This window comes from Pyrgilauda ruficollis, unplaced genomic scaffold, assembly GCF_017590135.1.
Source record: "Pyrgilauda ruficollis isolate IOZ18807 unplaced genomic scaffold, ASM1759013v1 scaffold10, whole genome shotgun sequence".
Classification (NCBI taxonomy): Eukaryota; Metazoa; Chordata; class Aves; order Passeriformes; family Passeridae; genus Pyrgilauda; species Pyrgilauda ruficollis.
The window spans coordinates 15,567,746-15,591,570 of NW_024508101.1; the positions used below are offsets into that span (position 1 = coordinate 15,567,746).

General features: G+C 41.8%; 1 protein-coding gene across 1 annotated transcript in view; it reads left to right on the plus strand.

Moving 5' to 3' along the window:
• Nucleotides 1–2,909: 2,909 nt before the first annotated feature.
• The window catches only part of PRKCD (protein kinase C delta), a 63,348-nt gene continuing 42,432 nt past the window's right edge, over nt 2,910–23,825 (plus strand). The window contains exon 1 of the mRNA XM_041465052.1: nt 2,910–3,044. The gene's annotated coding sequence lies outside the window, so the exon portion shown is untranslated. The remainder of the gene's footprint in view (nt 3,045–23,825) is intronic.

Below are 23,825 nucleotides of genomic sequence, written 5' to 3' on the forward strand. Positions count from 1 at the left end.
GCAACGGCCATGACTGTTTTCTGTTCTGAAATGACACTTTTGAAAAAGTCATCATCTTTGCATAAATGAAGTATCTGCCATCAGGATTAAAATCAGGTTTGTTTGCTGGAGGTAACAGATACTGTAGATATAGTCTTTCAGCTCACAATAGGTTATTACAGCCTTGTGGAAAGTGATTTTGCACCAGACTGCCTCAGAAATCTTCAGAGAACAGTCCTTAACTTCCACTAGAAAATTTTTGCTTATATTTGCTGCAGAAAGTTTTATCTCTAACTTTTGTTTCTAATGTGCATGTTCAAAGTCACATGCACACACATCACCCTGTACTGTCATCCTGTCACATGGCAAAAATTAAGTGACCCCAGGTAAAGTAGGTTTACTCTATGTGAAAATACAAGAGAAAATCCAGTTGTGGGAGGCCCTGGTAGTTCCATCTTCTCCCCAGAGGTCTCCTGGAACAAAGCAGTGATTTACCATGGGACTGGGAATTATTGGGATGTCTACCCAGCTACCAAAGAGATGAGATGTTTTAACTCAGCCTGAGACTGTTTCCTTTTTACGAAATATCCAAAGGCACATTTCAGGAAAATGGATCAGAGACAGTAATGCCCTTTTCCTTTCCAATAATTACCCTGCACTCACTATGAAATCCAGCATCTCTTACTATTTACTTAGAAGCTGACAGAGAGTACTGCTAAAGGATGTTCACTTAGAACTGATTTTCATCCCCCTCTCAAATCCACTGCTCATAAAATGGCTTAATAAAGCCTTCTGAGCTACATTAGAATCTATTCTGAGGAAAGACTCTCTCCAGTTGTAGGAGCATTTCCATGCATTTAGCACGGCTGAGTTGTATAGGAAAAATTACAGAAAATAGGCAGCAAGAAAGTCTCAGTACCAGGAAACACCTCAAATTTCCAAAGTCACATTAAAAGACTCTCACATTTCATTTCCTGTGGATCAAATTTTTACATCTTTACTCAGTCCTAATCCAGCTTGAGCCCATTGTCTGAACAAAGATATGAGAGGCAAAGCTCTTTAGGTCTTGCAAAATTTTCTACAGTCCAAATGAGAAATGACTCTTTGTTTCAGAAAGACTTGGACAAAAGTGATGCTCTAAATAATTGAAATACAGCTGTAGTTAACTAACAATTTGCTGCAACATTATATGGTCAGGTCACAAAGGAAAATGGACTCTCTCTGACCACTTACATGCCCTTACATACCCAAAGAACATGAAATTAAATAAAATGTATTTTAAAGCACTGTTTCCAAACTTCTCTGGAAGTATTGAAATAAGGAAAACTCCTTGCCACAATTAGCTTCTGCTTTTTCTCCTCTCATTCAAACTAGTTTTAGTTTTGTTTTTATAACATGATATTCATTAACCACTCATGCATATAAAGCTCCTCCAGATTTCAGCATAACAGCAATCTACACAATTTTAAATGAGAGTCCTCATAAAATTTATTACAGCATCATAGCTAATCAGATGACATTCTCTCCCAAACCAGGAAAACATTATTTAGATGTTCCAACCAAAAAAAAATCACCCCACACTTAATCATGCATAAGAGCATGTATCTGTACAAAATACTACATAGTTTAATTTGCAGCAGAAGTAAAAAGGAAATTACCTCAGATGACTCTGTTCCTTTGCTTTCACCCAAACTGTGATATATCTACTAGAGCTCTCAATTTTAAAATATGTTTCTTCGAATTAGACTCTCCAAGTATAAATTAACTATTCACTGATTTATATACATATTATAGCCTGTCCAAGATGATGTCAGACAGAACAAGCAAGGAACTTTGACATTACCTTGTAACTATCAAGTGAAATGTTCTGGAAAGGAGCCGGACATCAAATGGGTGGAATGTGGCACTTCAGACTGGACTCTGCAGCAATGTAACAGCTGGGTCACAGCCCCTGCAATGGTGACACCCGCACTGCACACCAGGGGCTGCCACCTGCCCGGAGAAACACCCAGTGACCACAGCACCACAAAAACTCTGGGAATTTCATCACCGTTTTCAGCTAGAGCTGAACGAGGTCATTTAAGATAAAAACATGACAGCAATTATACAGGACCTGTGCGAGTTAAAAAGTGATGACAAAGGTCTGCCTTGAAGTATACAGGTATTTCTCTGGCTCCTGCACTTCACACATACCTGTGCTGCAGCCCATCCCTAAAATAGCTCATTTTAATACAAATGCTTACAGCACTTGAAGAAAAACCGAGCCCGGTCACTCAGGGCAGAGCACGGACTGCGGGAGCCCCGGCCGGGACCCAGAATGACCCGGTGAAGGCCTCCAAGGCTGAGGTCTCTGAGGTGAGCTCGCTGAGGCCACAGCAGTGACCACAGAGCTACGGGGTTCGGCCCCATAAAAAAACAATATCCGTGGCTTCTAAGCCACTAAAGAATGTTTTAACCAAAAGCGCAGTGAAGGCTGAGGACACTTGAGCGCAGCTCCCCGCCGGGCAGGGGCTCGCTCCGAGCTCCGGCACCTCAGAGCCCGGTGCTTCCCCGCGTCCTGGTGACCAGCGGACCAACACCTCCCAAGCCACCAGAGCGCTGCCGCGGCCGCAGCCGCAACCCCTCGCTCGGCTCGGCTCGGCTCGGCACGGCACGGCACGGAGCCCAGGTGCGGAGCGGAGCCTCGGGCGGGGCCCAGCGCGGGGCTCCCGCTGAGGCCTCGGGCGTTCCCACACGCGGCCACCGCCACGAGACAGGGGAGGGGGGCACAGCAGGGAGGGGACGGAGCCGCGGGGAGCCCGGGCAGGGGCAGCCAGCGCCTGGCACGGCACCTCCAGGGCGGGGCGGCAGCAGGAGGAGCAGCGGCGGCAGGAGCAGGTGAGCGTGGCCGCAGCCGCGCCGGGGGCGGAGCGGAGCGCGGGGCGGGGAGCGCCGGGCCGTGCCGGGCACACACTGCTCCCTCCCGCCCGCCGCTCCGCTCGCACTCCTTCCCTCTCGCTCTCTGTTTCCCGGGACAGCGCCCGAAACTCGGCGGCGGCCGCGGCTCCCGACGGCTCCCGGACGCGGTGAGTGCCCGTACCTGCCCCCGGCGCGGCGCTGCCGCCGCCTGGCAGTTCCTGCTCCGCCTGGGGTGAAGGAGGAAGCGAGACGGGCTCCGGCTCCCTCCGGCCCGCCCGGCTTCCGTGGGGCGCCCGGCGGGCAGAGCGAGAGGGAGGGACATCGAGGGTCCCGGGGCTCCGCCGCCGTCCCCCGTGTGCCCCGGGCAGCGCCTCGGCGCTGGGTGGGGCGGCAGGCTGTGCCCCCGGCCCGGGGCTGCCTCCTGCGGAGCCTCCATGTTGGGCTGTGGGGAGGGGGCTGCGGCCCCGGCCCGCCCGGGCGCCCCTCGGTGCGGGGCAAACCGGGGGCTGCGGCGGCGAGAGCGCCGTGCCCCGTGCGGGGAGCGGCGAGACCCCCGGGGCCGGTCCCTGGCAGGAACATGGAGTTTGCTCCCGGCAGAAATGCCAACTTCGATACCACCAACTTTTTTTCCCACCCAGCCGCCCCGACTCTCTGTTTCAGTCTCGGTGCCGCAGTGAGTTTGGGCAGATGAAACGCACAGTCTTTCAAATGGTCAGGTTTCCAGCTGAATGGCGACGGACAGTAAGGAATGAAGGAGCAGGAATGCCTGGTGCTTTTGTGTACATACATGCCAGGCGTGCATCTATTAAAAAACAATTTTCAGTTCGTCGCTAGAGAATTCCCCGTTTGCATTAGGGCATGAAATATTAAAATAATTGGATTACGGCATTCTGTGGTTACATCTGACATCAGTTTACTTGCGGGCCCTGACTGTTGCACCACTTCACTTCTAGGTTGTCCAAGTAGCACAGAGTAGAGTGTAGATCTGGACCTAGGAGGTTTATGTGCAAGGATGACTTTGCCCTGTATCCCGTCCCTTGATACGTCCAAGGAGAGAACTGACTCAGCAGAGCAGCTGGGTGTGGGAGAATCAGTTCTAGTGCTAGATCTTTACCTAGTTTTAGAGACTCATTTAAAGCCTGAACTGCAGTGTTTAGTATCTCTACAAATAATCAGTATCAAAATCCTTGATACCCTTGCAGCGTGTTTAGTTCCTTTAAAATCTTTTTTGCTCCAGACTTGTACAGTCAATAGTCTATTAACAATTTAATAGCAAATTAACTCCTCAGCGTTCCATCTATCAAATAATGCCTTACAGCACTGTGCTAATCAAATAGGAAGCTATAACCAGCATAGATTTCTGAGCAGGAACTCTATGAAGAAGCGTTTCTTAAGTGGTTAAGCAATAATTCATAAGCATTTTTAAGTGTATATGCAGGATTTCCTGTTTATTTTAGTTCCTGAAAATGACTACATTAAAAATGAGCTGTTTGTCTTTGAACTGATAGATTTCAGTCACCCCAAGTCACTGCTGTGGAAACCTGCAAATAATGAGGAGAAAAGCAAATATAAGGCTGCAAAACATGGGTTTAGGGTTTTGGTTTTTTTAATGTTTCTCATCCTCACCTTGGATTTCGTAATAAAATACAGGTGTGTGCTTTAATTTAAGAAATTATTAAATGCTGGCATTTTCAGTTTCTTTGACTCACATTTTCAGAATGAAGTGCATTACTTTTGGAACTTTGACAGCTAAAAAGCTGAAAGGTGCAATAAGATATTTCATTAGTTGTTATTATTTGCCTGTACTGCTAAACACAAAAGAACTTAGGGGCAGCGCAGAAGAATTAAGATTTGGGAATCCTTTGAGATTTTCATCCTACATCTCATAATTCAGATTTAGGTATGAAGGAATTGCTGCCACTCAGTGGCTGATACAAACATACAGAAAAATATATTGAGTTACACAGATGTGATGTCTGTGTGCATAATGAGAGAGTTACAAGGTGATTCTGCTCAGGCAATCTGTGTGACATAATTGATCAGGAAGATGCTCATATTGTTATCACCAGAAAAGAGCTCATTGTTAATTTTTTTGCCATTTTGTGCTTCATGAATTGTAACCCACCTTTTCATTAGACAGAATCATACAGTAGGGTGCTATTTTTTTAATTGAATGGAACAGTGAAATAGCATAATAATTTTTATTTTTTGATCACACAGCATGGATGAAAAGATACTCTGTACAGAAGGAATTATTTAGAAACTATTTCTAAACCGAAAAACTTAAATTTTCTAGGTACATTTCTTAAAAAGAAATCTTTAGAAGAATCTCTCAAACAGAACTTGACTAATGGATGCTGTATAGACGTAGGAAATAATAATAAATCTTGGGAAAATGCCATCTATTATTAAAGTAACTGATTTCCTGGGAAAAGCATAGGAGCTTTCAGGCCTCTGTGTTTATTTTAATGTCTAAAAGCCACCGTCATTACAATTAAAGTCCATTCAGATTAAGTCCCATCCCTGGAAAGTGTTCAAGGCCAGGCTGAGCAGGACTTTGAGCAAGGTGCTCTAGTGAAGGTGTCCCTGCCCGTGCCAGGGGGGTAGGACTGGATGGTCTTTAAGGTCCCTACCAACCTTAACCTGTGACTCTGGTGAGCACTTCAGGGCCTAATAGTTTAAATTAACCATCCATCCTTGTTCCCATTTGAAGGGCTGCGCTGTCACCTGCCTCTGCAGAGGCACAAATCTGCCCTCTGCCCATGCACAGCTGGAGCTCAGCTCTGGCTGCTGCTCCCACAGAGAGGAGCCCCTTCCTCACCTCCCAGTCCCCAGCAGTGCCTGCAGGTGTGGGTGTGCCAAATTCACCCAGGGCAGCTGCTCCACAGGGGGCTGCAGTGGCCCCGGCATGGCCTGTGCAGTGTAAATAGGTTACAGGGGTTGGCCAGCGCTGAGGTGTGCGCCTGGATCGTGTCCAGTGACACAGGTATTTCAGTTCCCCAAAGCTAACTCAGGTGTGTCTCTTCCTGATGCAGTCCCAGTGCATTGTGTGCCTGTAGTCCACCATCCCCTTCAATGCGTTTGCAAAGTATGTGCTTCAACTACTGCAGAAAGAATGGAGAAAAAAGGGAATAGTCTGGGGATTGGACTGTTTGTTGCAGATGAGTCAGAGCTGAATGTGAAAGATGACAAGAAGGGATTTACCAGTGGAGTCTGGGGGCTGGCTGACTTCATTAGGAGCCAAATTCCTCTGTTAATCATCCACTGATGAGAATGATTATGTGACTCTACTCTGGGCTTATCCTTGCATTTGAATGCAGCTTCTCCATTCTTCTTATCAGGTTCTGTCCAAAAGCTGCCTGAAAAGCACCAAAACAGTTTGTGTTCCAATCGTTTTTTAACTGCTGCTCTGTGACACAACTTGTCATCTTTCTCGGAGTCTTCCTTTACGTGCATAATCCAAGTGCAGAATTTGTTTCTGTAGAGCTCCTTGTGGAGCCAAAGGACAAGGAGGAAGAGTAAGGAAAGGGGGAAAGCTGCACCCATTCAGAGCCATTTGGGTAGCACATTAAAAGTAATCATTCTGCATCCGCTTGGCTGCACTTTGCAAAGATGCAATTAACAGAAATGAGCCTGGGAGAGCTCTTTACAGCCTTGGTAAAATAATGCTGAAGTGCCCTGTGTTGTGTTCTCATTTCAAAGGCAGTTATTTCTACCCGAAAGAGTTTTTACACTTTCTTAAAGAGGCACTGCCTCTTCCAGCCAGAGCTGCCCGACAGGTTTTTACAGTATTTGAGTACTTTAGCAGAAACCTGCTCTATAGGAAGCAGTGGATTGCCTCTAGCTCTACAGGACCTCCTGGCATATCCATACTGCCTTTATGCCTGGAAGCTACGCCAGTGTGCTGCTCCTGCACCAGAGACACCAGGAAAGGTAGAGAAATGAGGGATCTGGCACACAGGAATGCTGGGAACTGCACAAATCTGACCTTGGCAAGAGTCATGCTGGATTTATTTCTGGTCTGCTCTAGACTAAACTCTGTTATTACACGTAACATTGTTACAGAGGATAGAAATCTGATATATATATCTGTGTGTTTCAAATAATTTTCTGTTGGCTTTTTTTTTCTTCTGATTAAAATTTATGCAAGTGGGATATTACATCTGCTTTTTGGTGACAGCAAGTTGCCCTGACATCCATGTTTTGAACCTGTTGTTTTTTTCTGATTGACAACAGAGCTGACAGTTTCTGACTAAAAGATGGAAGTGATGCAGCATAGATTTATATCAATAGCTGCAAATCCAAGAGGCAGGCCATAAAATAAATTCTTTGCAAATACTGCTCAAGCCAAGAAAGTGCATAAAACCACTGAATACTTTTTATGGTATCCTCTTACTGAAATTAATGTGTTTTCTGGTAATTGCTTTGCCATTGAGTGCAATGCTCTATCTGGAAAAGTTTATTTAAGGATACTTAAGCATAGTTGGTATTCATATGATAATAATCATCCATAAAGTCTGGGAATGACTATCACAGATAACTTCATGGAACTGATCCATGTTAAGCTTTTAGCCTTGGATGATGCTTGCCTGACTGCTAAGGGAGGAGTGTGTGTGCTTGCCATCTTCTCCCATTTAATCAGCCAACTATCAAACTTAAAAATAAAATAAGCAGCACTACCTCTCTGTGCCTCAGAACAAGGTTATTCTGAATTCCAATCTGCTTTTGAGAACAAAGCAGATGTGTAATGTATATACATATCCTGCTACTTCCTGTGCTTCTGCTTAGAGCTGTGAGCAGGCTGTGGTCTGTCTTGGTTGAGATGTAACCAAATGGTTCCACTTTTACCTGTTGGGGGTAGGAGTGGAGTCAGGAGAGCTCCTTGGAGACTGGATAATAGGGCAGGGTATCGTTGCTGTGGACACTGTGTCTGTGGCAGAGACCCTCCTAAAACAGACTTTTCCCAGACCCCTTAGTGAGGGTGCCCCTCTTTTCTGAAGAGGTGCATGTGGGCTGACATCCTTTCCACCCCACAGGGGAGAGGAGTTGTCTCAATTAGTGTCTTGTTTCTCACCTCGTGGATGGCTGAAAATCTCTAAAATGGGGTGTACATTTGCACATGAGTGGCTTTGATTTGTGTTTTGTTTAGTCCTTTGCAGTCTCATAAATGGTTTGGGTATTTATGGGCTTGGTTTAATCCTGGCTGCCTGCTATCGATGCAGCACATCTTGAAACATATGCATTAAATCTAAACTTCAGCTTATTTTCCCACGCCCCTGAGCTATGATGTAATTCACACTACTGATCTGGAGCTGGAAGCCCAGACCTGTGTTGGTTCAGCTTTGTTGTTTATTTTGTGATAAATTTGTACTGATGAGATGACAAAGAGAAAACTACATGGCTGTTTAGCACACATTGAGCTACTCTGAGTGTTTGATTTTATCTGCTCCTATGCCCATCAACAGCTATTTAATAGAGATCTAATAAAATCCATGTTTGTGTACCTGGCTCTATCATCTTCTCAGGTTTCTTGAGGAAATGCAGTTTAAGCTTTGCCATGGCTTTTCTGCCAAAGGAACTTTTGAAATCTGAGTGTTTGTCAGGATCACTTTGTTCCTCATCATTTCAAGGATATTTAAGTTACTTCAGTGCATTGAATGTATCAATATTCACTATGAGGAACAGTTTAAGGAAGAAGGATTTTTGGTTGTGATACCAGATTTTTCTTTCTTATAGTAAAACTTATATTTTTTTTCAAGATTTAGATGCTTGAACATGTGGATAGATTTTTGAAAAGATGATCAAAACTGTCTTAAGAGCCAAACTTAAGGTTAAGCTTGGCTTCCAAATCTGCCTTTGTGTGGGAAATTCTGAGTACAAAGGTAGCTAAGCAATTGCTAATGCATTGTTTGATATCTGAACTATGCTGTTTTAGGAGGCAGTATTTGATTCTTGCATGAACAAAGGAGGGATCTTGTATTTCTTTCTCAAAAGAAACCATTCTCTCCTTTTCCAAAAGTCTTGTGGGCAGAAGTTTGGTAGGAAGATATGGTCCAGCCAGTAACAGGCAGTGTTCATCATATGCTTTCAACTTGTATTCTCGTGGAAAAGTAAGATAAACAGACATAGTTCAATAACACTTAAAGGCTGTCATGTTTGCAATATGACACCGACTGGCCTGTGCGTTTTATCTCAAGATGTTTCTGATATGTTTTGGAATGTCTCTTGGTAACTACATTTTGCTGGTGTGACTTTGTAACCAAAATGGGTACTTTGTACTTCACTGATTTCATTAGGGCCTGTTGAGAAACTGCTAAGGAACACAGTTGTGTGTCTGAATATTTTACTGAAAAACTCTTGTGAGAGTAAGATCTATTCTTGCCTATTTAAAGAAAAAAAAAGTATTTAATGTATATTTCTGTAAGAATAAGCACAGATGGCTGCCATACATCAAGTAGGTGCAGTCAGATTCTATAATTTTGATAAGGAACTCCTTAACTAGATCTGAAACCCTTAGTCAAACAAGTATCTCTGCAGGCGAAGTAGATTTGACTATAGATGCTTTCAGTATCGATGGATTTGGGTTTTTTTAAAGAATGTTTTTAATGGTCTGGTTCCTGCACTTGCTGATCAATGATGATGACATTTCTTCCGTGCAGTGTGCTCGTCTGTAATGCTGTGCTCATGCTGAGCTGTGAATTGCTCAACAAGGGTTCAGCTGTTTCCTTAAGTGTCTGATGACTGTGGCCTTTGCTGAACTCAGATAGTCTCACTAATGACTTGGGGGTGCTGATTGCCAAATATCCAGAGCAGATTAGTGTGTCAGGGAATTGTGAGCCCTCTCAGGTTACATTTGCTTACATTCCTCAGTAGCTGACAGGAGCCGACAGTTGCGATTTCTGTTTGACAAGTTTACCTAAGAAACAACATCCCAGGGGCAAGAGCTTGTTGCTGTGGACCTGCACTTTCCCAGGTAACTTAAGGGCTAAAATTCAACCAGTTTTACTATGGTCTGAATGCAGTGAGCCATTGGCACTGGAATATGTCTTCCCTTGTTCTCTCAGCTGAAAAGGAGATGCCAACATCCCCAGCTACCTCATTCCTTCAAACCTAGCACAAGTTAGGGAAGGACAGTTTAAACCAGGGGTCAGCAGACAGCATTTGCCTAGAAAAAAAAACATGTTGGGAACTACAGAGCAGGAGACACAACTTGAAGCAATATTACAACTTTGGCAGGCATCATGACCCCAGCTCTGCCCAGTGAAAGAAGCATCTCTTGTTGTGCAAATCCACTGAAGTCATTCCACTGGGGATTCCTCACCTTTGCATTAATAAAAGAGACTTGTCATGAGGAAATATTGCCAAATATTTTTTCCTGGTGGATTTTTTTTTTTTTTAAGTAAAAGCCATTTGAAGAAGCATGTTATTTGGACCAAGAGTTTATAGGTCTCTCTGTTAATCCCTGCCATGCTTGTATGAGGTTCTTAGGACTTTTTCCTTTCTCCAGTTTTTTTGGACCCTAACAGTGAGGGAAATCTGCAATCAATTTGTACCTCTCAGTTCATCTGTAATTGCAGAGGATCTATTCTGTTGTACCTACGCCTTAGAACATCTTAACTCTTGAAGGTCCTCTGGAATCTGATTCTCCACATGTATTTGGTCTTGTTTCACCAGAGGTTGTGTTTTCTCTCCAGGAAGTCAGGGCGTGTCTGTCTCATTCCCTCAGCAGTCTCAGCTGTGATTTTTGCCTTCCCTGGCTGAGCCATGGCAGCCTGGGCACAGGTTCCCCAGGGCTGCCTCTCTGCAGAGCAGTCAGTTCCAGGCAAGGGTGGGTTTGTGCTACGCGTGCAGCTGTTAAAGTGCTCTCACTGCACCTGCAGCGCAGGCTTGGTGTGCAAGCACCTCACGTGGCTGACCTAGGGACACGTTGTAGGTGTATGTGTGGGTTCCTTTTATCCAAAATTAAAACAAGTTTTGTCCAAAGTGAGAATGCTCTGTTGCAGCCTGTATGGGTTTTTACCACTTTCCACGTGGTTCCATTTCCCAAAAAATGAAGTTATTGGCTCTGCACCACAGGCGCCCCACGTGTCCATTGAAGGGAACGTGGGGGTTGCTGGCAAGGGAAAGCAAGAATGCTGAAACTGCCATTTGGGCAAGGAAGTTGATTGATTTCTGCTGTAAAACAAGAGCAGGTGGGAAAGATAAGTACCATGAGTGTGTAGACATGGACAGTGGCAGGGGCAGCCCAGAGGGATGAGAAATGCTCTGCAATGCTGTTCGTCCATGTCCCACCCTGTGCTGCCAGCCCCCCTCCTGCTCCATCCTCAGGAACCCCTCCCCAAAACTTCTGTAATACAACCCAAATGCTCTCACCAGGGCCAGGGTGGAGAGAGGAAGTGCAGCTCTAGCTCTTTGCTGTATCCTGGTTTTTGTTTCAATTTAATTTGCAAGCTTGCTGATTTCTTGCAGTGCCACTAAGAGTTTTCAAGGCAACCCCAGGGTTTTAATGTAATCTGTACCAGTGTCTGTCAGATGGATTTTCTGATCTATTTTGGGTCTTGCAATTTGGAATTAATGTTGCTTTCCTTTTCCAGTGGGTGGCAGTTGAAGCAAAGAGAAATGTTTATTTGCTTGAAAGTTTATATAGATATGGATTTAAGGAGAACAAGCCAAAATAAGCCAGTTGTTCATTGTCTCTCCTTATGTTGAATTCTGTTCTTTTTGTCTTGCATCTTGCAGCTGGAGAAAAAAACAAAAACCTCTTGTGAGCAAAATCCACTTTTAGTTCCAATCTCCTACTTTTTGTGTGTTGTTCTGTACTCATTTCCTTATTCTCATACCAGTTAATAACTGTGAACCCAATCTTTCCATCTCTAGAACTCTGCATTGCATAAGCCTCCTTTCAAAACTCTGAAGCAGGGAGCTGCTAACTTCTTACAGCAAAGCGTTCACCTTCCCCAAGCTGTGTTTTGATTTTGAATGTGACATGTAATAGCATTTCTTTCTCTTGTTAAAAAGCTCATCTTGTAAAAAAAATATTTAATACTGATTATTTGAAATTTAATGTGTATTTTACATCTAATATCTGCATTCTTGCAGGGTCAGATTTTAACTGGAAATTACTTTCATGCACATTTAATCTATGGAGTTAGTGGATATCTTACTCTCAGCTGAGTTCAAGCATATGTTATTAAAATAAGCAGTATTGGAATCCAGTGTGCTATCTAAAGTGCACGTTAAACAGTTCCGAGTAAAACATTAATATGTGTTTATGGGAATATAAGTATATTTTAATGTATAAAATACTGCAGTTCTAAGTACAGTAGAGATTAATTTAAATCTATTCTAAAATTGTAAGAAGTATCTATATCTGTGCTGAAACCAAACGTGAGATTGGTAATTATTGTTGGATCAAGAAGCAGAATTTAATGTACTTTAAGAAATACAAATTTTACTCTTTTTTTTCCCCAAATACTTAAATTGTGAAAGGACATTTCCAGGATTTCCTAGTGCTTTATTTTGTGGATAAATATAGCATAAAAAGCAGTGGAAGTCTTTTATTTTAGTGATTTTTTTTCCTCCAGGGATGAACTAACCATTCATCTTCTCTCATGTGTGATTATAGCTAAATTAGCAATTAATCCCCATCTTTTCCCTGAAGAAAATGAGCTCTTATATAGCTATTTAATGACTGAGTCAGTTTATCATAGCTAAGCCTTGTCTAAGCTTATATGCCAGTCCACTTTAAGTCTGCTCTTAAATTGATGCAGTTAAATACAAAAGCTTGTGCAAACACAATCATTCTAAATGTTTATAAACTGATTTGCTGCTTGTGTGGATACAAGTTCTGCTGCTTCTGTGGTTGATGGATGAAACTTGCAAATTGATTTAGGACTCTAAATGGAAAAATATCCAGGAAGAAACCTTTCTTCCCCTTCTGGCCAAGTGAAATGAAAAGGAATTAATTACCAGAGTTGAGCTTTGTCGTGTTGATAACAAAAATGATTTTGCTTAGCAGCAGTACTCTATGGCGATAATAACCTAAAATAGAAAACTTTTCAAAGTAAAAAGTACTCTGAAAGTTACGACATAGCATGATCTTAGTTTTGTAAAAGGAACCCACTCAAACAGAAAATTACTCCTTTGAAAGTCATTACCTTTTTTTTGGTTTTTGGGGGTTTTTTTGGTGGTTTTTTTGGTTGACTGTTTGGTTTTTTGTTGTTGTTGTTTTGGGGTTTTTTGTTACAAGACTCTGTAATAACATCTGTGATGACTTCAATGCAAGTCAGTAGAAAAAACCCCCACATTTATTTTCAGTTCCTTTATCTGTCGGTTCCTGGAATATCATTTGCTGGAAAATGATGCTTCTATAGATGGTGAGGAAAAGGCTCTAAATTATTTTAAAACATTTTGATACACACGTCATGTGTCATGGCATGCTTGAATTCTGGAGGGTTTTATGCTTTCTTTAAGACTTCATCCAATTGGCAAATCTTGTTTGGAGGGCTGTGGAAGGGTTTTAGCATTATTCCTACTCTGGATTACAAAAAAACATCTACTTGTATTGTGATTTGGGTATTTTTCTTTCTTTGCTTTTCTTATTTTTTTTAATAAATCTGGTTTTCTTGCTGCTACTTCATTTTACTTTTCAGTGAATAAAGCTGATCCTAATACTAAAAATGTTTTGAGTGAGTCTCAAACAGAGGGATGTTTTCTTTGTTTGCTTTAAACAAACCATGTGGGTTACATGGCTCTGTTTTGAATTAACAGCTCTCCAAGCTGGGTTGACCATTTAATGCTTCTCAGACACTGAGCATTCAAACACTTCAAAGGAAAGACAGCCATATCTAGTGTTTTATCCTCTTAAAAGCACAAAAAAGGATGCCAGACTCAGGTAATTGAAAATGTTTGTTGTAAGCAAGGTGTCCCAGTCCAGCCAAGGTGGAAGAACCTATCCCTGTTCTCCTGTGTTTAGTTTTGATTTGGTTAGTAGAGGCACCCTGCTGCCTAATAAGAGTTAAAGATAAGTTAAAAGTTTGCCTGTTTGTGTCTCTCTGATTTTGGTTTTATTCTTGTGGTCCTTTAGCTCTTATTTGGAGTTCTAGTGGGTGAAGTCACAGTAAATGGAGAGAAGCATGCATAATGCTCTCTTGCATTTTCTGGGTTCTCCAACGTTGGGAGGAAATTATGAATCTGACTCCTTGTTCTTAGAAAGCTCATTTATTATTTTATGATGTTATATTATATTAAAGAATGCTATACTAAACTATACTAAAGAATACAGAAAGGATGCTTACAGAAAGCTAGAAAGAATACTAATGAAAATTCGTGACTCTTTCCAGAGCCTCGACACAGCTGGCCCATAACTGGCCAATAAGTAAAAACAATTCATGTGCAACCAATGAAACAATCACCTGTTAGTAAATAATGTCCAAACACATTCCCCAGCAGCAAAACACAGGAGAAGCAAATCAGATAATTATTGTTTTCATTTTTCTCTGAGACTTCTCAGCTTCCCAGGAGAGAAATCCTGGGCAAGGAGATTTTTCCGAAAATATGACAGTGACAATACTCTTCTGATAAGGGTCTTATTTGCCCAAGTCAACTTAATACCACTTTTTAATTACTTAACCATTCAGTCTCCCAAAGTAATTTGTTAGGAAAGTCACAAAAAACCCCACTTTGCAGTCCATCAGTGTCTGCTGTGTAAGCCTTTTAAAGCCTGTGTATAAATACCCCAGTGTAGCTCCATCTGCTCTCTGTGCTCAAAGTGAGAGGCAATGGAGGGAAGCAGGGGCAGGTGGGGGAAATGTTTGCAGCTGGATGTGGGACTCTGGAGAGATAAGATAGTGACAGTGCTGTTGTACTGGGTAGCAGAATTGCTCTGCTTCTGCTGGACCCCTGACAAGTTGAGTAGTTTGGGGAATTGTTTGCTTGCTGCGTGCCCAGGTCATGGGTAATGAAACTTGTGTTTGTTCAGGGTTTTGGTTCTGGGGGTTTGGGTGTTTGGTTGTTTTTTCAGGGTTTTTTTTGCCTGTTTTTCCTGTTGCAGGAGCCTAAGAGCAGGTGCCTGGTTGGGACACCCCAGCAATCCTGTCAGTGTCCCGTGGTTTGCTGCCTGCCCCATCTCTGACAGGCTGAGCACTGAGCTGTCCAGCTGGGACACAGCCACAGCTCCCATCCAGCAGTGTAGGGCTGAGCTCAGTTCTGTGTGCTGCAAAGCAACACCCACTGCTGTCCTTGCACAGCCTGAGCCCTTCCCTGGTGCAAACTGGAGAAATTTCCCTCTAACTGACGCTGTACAATACTGTATCAAAGCTGGAAAAAAGATGAGGTAGATGTTCTGCCAACATCCTAGGGAAAAGCAAATACTCTTGAGAGTCTTGAATTTTCCTGTGCATTCTTTGTGACTTTATGATTATAAAATTTCTGAGAGATTTCTTTTCCTCAAAGTTAGGTTTTACTATGTGAATATGTATAATTCACATATTTTGTGCCTGTGGAGGTGTGTTAATAAGATGGGGGTAAAATAAGTGGAGTACCAGTGAGAGCGTTGTCCTCTAGGAAAATAAGCTGGAAAAGCTTTGTTGGTCCATTTCATCTTCCCCAAAATTCTAGCTGGACTTTCTCAGTATCACTTGGAGCCATATTCTGATACTGACTGCTTCTCTCTGGAAGCACTTGCACAAAGCCAGGGTAGCAGGGTCATACTGTGCTCACATTTACCTGAGATTGTGGTTGGTTGGGCTTGAGAATCTTTGCACTCAACTGTACAGAATTTTTCATTTTGAATCTTCTGAAGGCTTGATCAGATAAATTGCTGGAAGGGTGTGCTCTCCGTATCAGTGAGCACAATCTTTTCCTGTTGGAGACTAAGTGTGGTGAAATGGAAGACAGAAGCTATGGAAAGCCCCTGTTGTGTGTTTGATGCAGCCGCAAGCTGGAATCTCAGGTTGTAGATCAAAGAATGGTAGGTGTCCTTTAAACCTCTTGGGCTTTATGCAATGCAATGACTTCAACTGTTGCAGCATTTTTTATTAAGCTTTTCTCAATATTCCCATGCTCTAAAGAATTAGCACCCATGTAGTTTGTGTTCAGCTTGCTTGGACAGCTGGAGGTGGAGAGGATTGGCGGAAGACTTCGGCACCATTTTTCCATTAGTTGCGCCTTTCCAAAACCTCAAACAGTACAATTGCTCTTTTCTAGTCAAATGTGTAGTGCTGTGTGACATCAGGTGCATATGGCATTCATCAACAATGGAAATGTTCAGCTGAGCAGTAATAACATCTACAAATAAGTGATAATGCAAACAAGTAATGAGTAATCCCCAGCAAGCAACATATTAAGAGGGAGTAGGCTGCTTGCTTCTGTTCCTTTAACGTGGATCCTGGAATCCAGAGGTGGATTGTCTCTGACTGTGCATTTCATATACACATTTCTAAACTCATTCCCACATCATTTATAGGTTGAAGTTGTCCAAGTTTTGAATTGGCCTTTTGGAGAACAATGTTAGTGCTCTTTGTTTTCTAGGTGTTGCTAAATACTAAGAAAGAAATAAAATGTTAGCTTTTACTTTGAAACAGTTTTCAGGTGTTTGGTTGTGTGTTCTAACAGTGCAAATCAAAGCACTGCATTCTTTGTAGGTCAGTTGAAAGGGCTGAAGTGGTAGCAAGGTGGCTATGGGCTACTTGAGGGATCTCCACTGGTGGGAGATGCCCAGGGGCCTGAGAGGGGACTGCAGATGAATTGGATCCTGTTAATTCCTTCCAGTGTTAGCAGTGCTGAAGGAACCCAGCAGGGAAAGCAAAATTCTCATTTATTTACTTCACAGCCAAACCAAGAGCCAGAAACCTCTGTACTTCACCCTGCCCAGAGCCTTGGCCTGCTGCAAAGGCATCCAAGTTTATCTGTTGCTGTTAGACTTTGCTTTGCCTACACATCCTCAAATACTGCACAGCCCATCGTATCAGGAAGGAATTAGATAGTGACTGGAGTTACTTGGGCTCACCAGACTTTGAACAATGTCTGAATAAAACTGTATTGAAAGCAGTACAACCAGTTTTCCTTTTGCTGTAGCTGTGTTTGCAAAGATTTCAGTATGGCCATAATTTACCTGGCTTGGTAGCACTATCATTGACAGAGAAATAAATGAATTCTTACATTCATGCTTGTGCTTGAAGAATGGAATTTCCCTGATTTTAACCAGAAAACACATTTCGTTAAAATGTTAATGAAGCTGATATCTTTTTCTTTCTGCTGCAATTGTTTTAACCAGTGCCATTGCACCCATTAAGGGATATGGGCTATGTGTGACCTGAAACACTGAAAAAAAGTCTCCATCTTTTGTTGATAAAGTGTGAAAATAGGAAAATGTAATCTTAATATTGCCTTAAGAAAGAGAGAAATCAATTTCAGACCTCAAATGCTGTACTTTAAAACACATTTTGGCTTTCTGGTGACATCAGTCCTAGTAGAGCATACTTCACAGAACTGAAACTCATCTTTCACTTTTCACTTTGTGTGCCTGTGCTCTACTTTCTTTTCCCTGCCTTTTTTGTGCTTTGCTAAAAGGGCAGATGCAGTTCAACACTTTTTTTCCCTAAAAGGCATGTTATACAAAGAAGTTCTGCAGTCAAACCTTTTTAAATAATAAAAAAAAGCTTTTCTGTTTCTCAATTTGTTCTCTACCTTCACCTTTGCTTCCTGTATTTTAGGATGCAAAAGTAGCAAACAGTCAAAAACTGCTATTTGAGAAACTTTACTGGGTTACTTTGATTCTGCCGCTTAGTTTAATCCTTTCAGAGACTAATTGCAGTTCCCCTGGTGCTCTTAGGAAACGCTGAAGCGAGTCCATTTTTGAAACAAATAACCAATTCCAACAGTAATTCTAGCAGGAAGCAGTCAATGGCAATTTAATGAATTTCTGAGATCAGTCATTAAGTCATCTTTCTCTGTCCTTAATTTGTTATATGGAAACTGCTGGTTTTACACATGTCCTGGTTTTGGAGAAAAAAAAACCAAATTGATGATCTGTGAAAATGTGTACAGTGTTAGTATCTAGTTTATTTAGGAATGGATGGTAAAACTCCAGAGAAAAACATGTGATGTGGTAAAATGTATTTGCTCAAGATTAAGTGTCTCAGTCATCTTATAAAGGTATGGGAGTATTTGGAGTTTTTTCCCACTTTTTTCCTCTGAACAAAATCCCGTGTGCTGCTGTCAAGTCCTCAGCAGTTTGCAATCACATGTTCCCAGGATCTGTCACAGTAATTAATTTTTGTGACTCTCTTCAAAGCAGCAACTTAAAAGATTTTTTTTTTTCCTTTTAATTGCTGAAGTTTGGTACTAACCTTCCCAATGATTTGTTCAGTAGCAGGCAATGCAGGGGAGTAGCACAGTGAGCTGGCATTCAGAAGTTGCTCATAGCTGCAGGTTTTTCACTTTCAAAATACTTTGTAAAGTCAACAGAGTGGTGAAAACTCTGTAAAATTCAGAGCAACTGTACTGTGATCAAACAATTCTGCAAGTGTGTACTCTTGAGTTTTTCAAAGTTCGTGCTTGTTTTGTTTGGTGAAATACTTTGAAAGAGCTGATATGACATTAGTGTGAAGTGTAAAGTTATACAAATAAAGTAATGTATTCCTGTTAAACCCCACCTCTGGCAATATATTAGGGCATAGAAGTTTGGGCTGTTTTACAGTAGCTGGCTTGTCCTTCCTAGTTAGATTTTGCCATGTTTGAAAGGGTCTTTGTTACACACTTTGGCTCCTCTTGCCATTGATACACAGGTCTGAGGTTTTCCTGTTCAGGGAGAATTTGGCTGCACTCACCATGCTGCTTCTAGTAAAGCTCATAGAGCAGAGTGTTGTCTTGGAAAATGTAACAGATTGGGTTTTATTCAGCTGGTATATTTTGGACCTTTACCACGTTCTCATTTATCTCTCACTCACAGAAACACTCCAAAATGGCAACCATGTAATCTTTTTTAGATTGTAGAGCCTTTGTTATGGCTCCAGAGTTTGATGCCTGACATTTTACTGTGTGCTTTGATCCTGGTTTTCTGGTTTGTGTTTTTGTTTGGTTTGGGTTTTTTCCCCCCTGGTGCCTGTGGAAACATTCAAAGTCCTGATTATTTTCAGGGACTAATATAACTTTTTATGGACTCATATTGAAAAAGGGCTTTGTTAGATTAGTGAAGCATTCACGTGCATTCATTTGCAGAGTTGTGGGTTTTTGCTAAATCCTAACTCTTCTCTATGAGGGCACGGCTTTAATAATTTTACTTTCTGCTTCCAAGCTGGCTCTTTGTGAACAAGGAAAAGATTCCTGGTGATGCTTCATCATAAGGGCTCCTCTGTTGGTTGTTCCTTGACTTGTTTTTTGTCATTCCTATTTGAGTTATTGTCTAAATTCAGGATATTTAGTTGTGATAAACTATAGCAGTTGCAAGAAGCTCTGTCTCCTTGTAGAGAGCCACATTAGTATTTCAAATAATTGTTCTTGATTCAGTGTTAGTGCTCAGAAGAGCAAGGACTCCATTTACAGTGTGGAAAGCTTCTCTCTTGTGGCTCTGCCCAGTTTATCTGGAAAATCAGAAGTTTTCAGGCTACAAGACTCATTTAGTTGGATTCTTAGTTTCAGTGGTCAGCTGTAATTTCCTGCCAGGTGCAAACACTTGATCCTGGAGGACTTGGTCACTGTGGCTTAGATTTACCACAGCCTGGGTCTTAAAAGCTGTAGTTTGACTAGAAGAAAACTCATCTGTCTAGGATGTCTAGGTAGAAGATACTACCAAAGAAAATTCTGGAAAAGGGGTTAACAGTGAGTCTGCTAAGTATTTCTTTTGTTCTTTATTGTTTGAATTAATAGAGTTTAGCTCAGTAGAGTGAAATTCTTGTGGTTAACCTGTACTAGAAACAGGTAGGAAGCACAGACTGGTGTGCTGGGCTTCCTAAGAAAGACAAACTTGGTGACTTTGAGTAGGTGCATTACTCATCGACTACCTTGTGTATTCAAGGAAAAATTCCAGATACTCCCCCAGTGATGTGACTGTTTCTGTCTTGCCTAGGCGTGGTTACGGCCCCTATCCAAGAGGTTTAGGAGGCAGAGTACAATCTTTGCCAAGTATGAAAGACAGGTATGACAGGCAAGTACTCTTGGCAGGCAATTTCGTTTATTATTCAGCTATTTGAAAGGGCAAGCTGCCAGCTTTCCACGCTAAAGGGAAGATAATTGCCTAACAAGGTCACTGGGAACAAGGAATACTGTGGGACAGAAATTTTGTCCTGTCCCTTGGTAGAACAGATCATTTTATTTCATTGCATGCTGGAAGGACCCATGAGGCCTAAATCATGCCAGTTCCAGACACTGTATATGTACCATGTCTTCCACTGCCAGCCAGAAAAATGTGTTTCTGAAATGTTGGAAGGTGCCCAAGTGAGGATTAATATGCAAACTAGAACTGACTGAGGCTGGCTGTAGTAGTGTAGTACCTTCCTTAAATGTGTAAAGAGAGGAGGAAGTTGGGATTTTTTTTGTTTCTCTTTAATTTAGTAGGAATGGTGTCTTATTTTGGGGGGAGTTTTTCTGTTTATTAGCTTAAACTGCTCTGAAAATAGTGTCAGTAATTTTCTTGTTCACTGTGTTGCTGATTAGAGTAAGTCAGATTTTTTTTTGGGCTATGTTCACTGTCTCATTGAGGTGGAATTATTTGCATTTTAAAAGAGGGGAATTGTTATAGGAGAAGTAAAAGTTTCTCGTCTATTTAAGATACTAATCTCATATTTTAGAGATAGACTCAGCTATACCTGTGTCTTCAGAGTACATACCAGGTGATTTATAGCCATGTTCTAATAAAGAACTGAAGGGGTTTTTTTGGGTGAAACTTAACAATTCCTCTGTCCCTTTGAGGCAGAAAACCTGCAATGTCTGTGGAACTTCAGTGTCATGATTAAAATTAGACATACTTGTAAATAACCAAAACCACATCTACTAATCAGAGAGGTTAAGCAGCTTCAGTGGAGTTTGCTGGCAGTCATGACTGTAGTGCATGTCAGAGGCTGTTATTGCTGTTCTCAGTGAGTCATTTGGGTAACAGAGGTCATAATTTAATTTGTAGTTGTGTACATAAGTACACAGAGCACGGGAACCACCTGTTAACTACTTCTACATTTTAATATATTTTTACTGTCTATCATTCAAAAATGTATTTCCAAAGGGAGAGGAGCAGTCTGAAAGAGATATGTGCTTATACAACATGTATAAACTGCATGTATTCAGAGAGAGCTTTATCTTTCTGATGCCACACTGAAACATTTATATGATCCTCAAATAACACACGTGCAATAGACACAATGAACTGTCGGTCAACTTCCAGAAAAGTTGCTCAGTGTTTTCTCAGGAGGCACCATCCTTCAGCTTCCTGGTAAAAGAGAAACCATTGTTTGGAAATAATCTAGTGATCCATTTAATGATTTTCTGTAGCTCAGCACCTGGTGGAAGATTAAAAAAATATATAAATAGCTGCTTTTCTGCTGTTGGTGCTTTGTTCCTTCTGAAACAAAAAGTGCCCAGCTACCCTCACAATAAGATGAAGAGAAAAACAAAAAAGGCCTTGGCCAAACTCTTAAAATGGTCTGGGGACTCTGCCTCTGCAACCCTCTCCTTCACTCCCTCCATGCAGCAGGGATGGCTCATCACTGCATTCCTCAAGCTTAGGGGTGGTACTGACTGGTTTTGCTGAGCCTGCTGAGGAGCTGGAGTCCATCAAGGCTGGTTTGTCCATCATTTCTGTTCCTGGCAGATGCCTCCTAAGAAGACATGTACTGATTTAGGAGCTCAGCTGAAGTCGTGGTCCCTGGAATGCATTCCAACAAGGACACTGCCACTCAAAGGAGTGTGGTCCAAACACTCACACATGAGCTATTTATTCCCTTAAAATGTGGAGTGCTTCATTCTCAAGTTGCAGCACAATTGTTTTTTCCTCAGAGTACTTAAATCCTATTTTCAAGACCTAAGAATTTCCAGTATCATATCAGTGCACTCATGGTGTTAATGCTTTTTGGTTTTTACTGTTTTTTAGTAAACTCTGTGTTCCCATGTATTCTCCCACAGTTTGAACAGGAATGTTTGTCTGTAAACTGTGCCAAAAAGAGGGATTAAAATTCTCCAGAAGTTATAGGAGCTAACTGAGGAATTACAAGAAGAAAAGAATTCTTCTAAATACACTTAATTAGGGTTTGTCACTTTAAAAAATCATAAGCAGACTCAAATCTCTGATAATCCAGAACTCTGTATATACAATCTGTTAGTTTGCTTGAGAAGGAAGAATCATTTATGCTGTGTGTATCCCAAAATCCAGCCACCAAGGTCTGTCCCCTGGATGATTAAGACAAGGTGAAAGCTAGCAACAAAAGTAAAAATTTTCAAATTCCTTTCCATCTTTCCCTCCCACCTGTTGCCTATTTTTAATCCCATGCTAGATACCGTTGACAGGCAGTGATCTAAACTCTTTTAACAATTTGGCTTTCAAACATGTTTGAGTTGTTTCTTCCAGATCTAGATCTCTCCTTTTTGTTCTGTGGTTTGGCTCTGACTGACTTCTCTCTGCACACTGTGTGGTCCAGAACATTTATATCACCTGCTAAATACCTATGGGGAAACAATCTTGAGTTCTTCTGGAGCTCTGGTTATCTCTATTCGTTCATCTTAAGTTGTAGTTTGCGTTGCTTCTACTGTTGGCTCTCAATGTCATATGTGAGTCTCTCTCCTGTTAGATGCTTAAGCAATATTTATGGAGTGTTTGTAAACTTACAGGCAGAGTGTCTGGGAATGTTTGGTGTGTTCCCATGGAGCTGAACTGTATTTTGACAGCTGGTAAATGCCACCAAGCCTCCAGAGGCCACTGCTCCCTATCTGCCATTCCTCCACCATTTAGATGACTTGTGATAGCTGTTCTGCAAACAGGGCTGTGATTGACAATCTCAGTTGCAAAATGTATCTGTTATTTGTAGGATTTGTTCTGACCAAGAAGTTTTGCTTTTCGCTGTAAATATATATGTTTGAAATTGAGTTGAGAGTTGGTCTTAACAAATAGTATTTTTAATATTAAAGTTTCTGTTGTGAGTCTTCACAAATAAAGCACTTTGCCAAGTGTCTGTGTGTCGTTTTATTAGAGCAAACTAAGGAGCAGAGAAGTTAAAAGGTTTCTCAGTGTCATAGGTTATTCAGGATCAAATTCAAAGGAAAACAGTACAGTTCAACCTGGGACCTGGTCTACTTTTATGGTTACTAACACCCCTCCCTGTAGTAGCAGAAGTCACCAATTGCTTCTCGGCAGTCTAATCTCTCCCTGTTGTTTATGTTTGGATGTGAAAATGAGGTTTCAGTCATCCTTGGTAGGGAGTTCAATGAATGTTGAAACCTGAAGGAATGCTGCTGTTTCCTACTTGAGAGGTGCCTCCTGAAACTGAGGCCAGCTGGGCCTTGGCACCAGGGGGAAAAACAAAGAACCTGGGCTGTAGTGTTCCTGAGGTAAAGGATTCTTTGGTTTTGAGGTGTTGTGAAACATTTGTCGAAATGATTCCTCACTTGTGTGTAAGGGAATGAATAAAAGAATGAACGTGTTGTAAGGCTGGTCTTGTCATTGGTCTTGTCTTTGGGTACCCTCTAGTCTGGTGGGTGAGTAGATAACATGAAACTCTTGCTAATGATGGGTAAAAAAACAGGAAGAGAAGCAAGTAGAATAAATTTAGTCTTTCTATTTTAAGTTCTCTTTTTTTCACTTCCCTGGGCATTTCCATTCTCCATCATTCCTTGTATTCAGCTTGGTTTACTTATCATTATTTATTGTAGGGGAAGTCTGGGGGTTTTCAGGGTAACAGTTTTGTAGGAAAAATAGGTTTCTCTTAACATTGTATAGGATATCAACTGAGAACTTGTCATTTAAG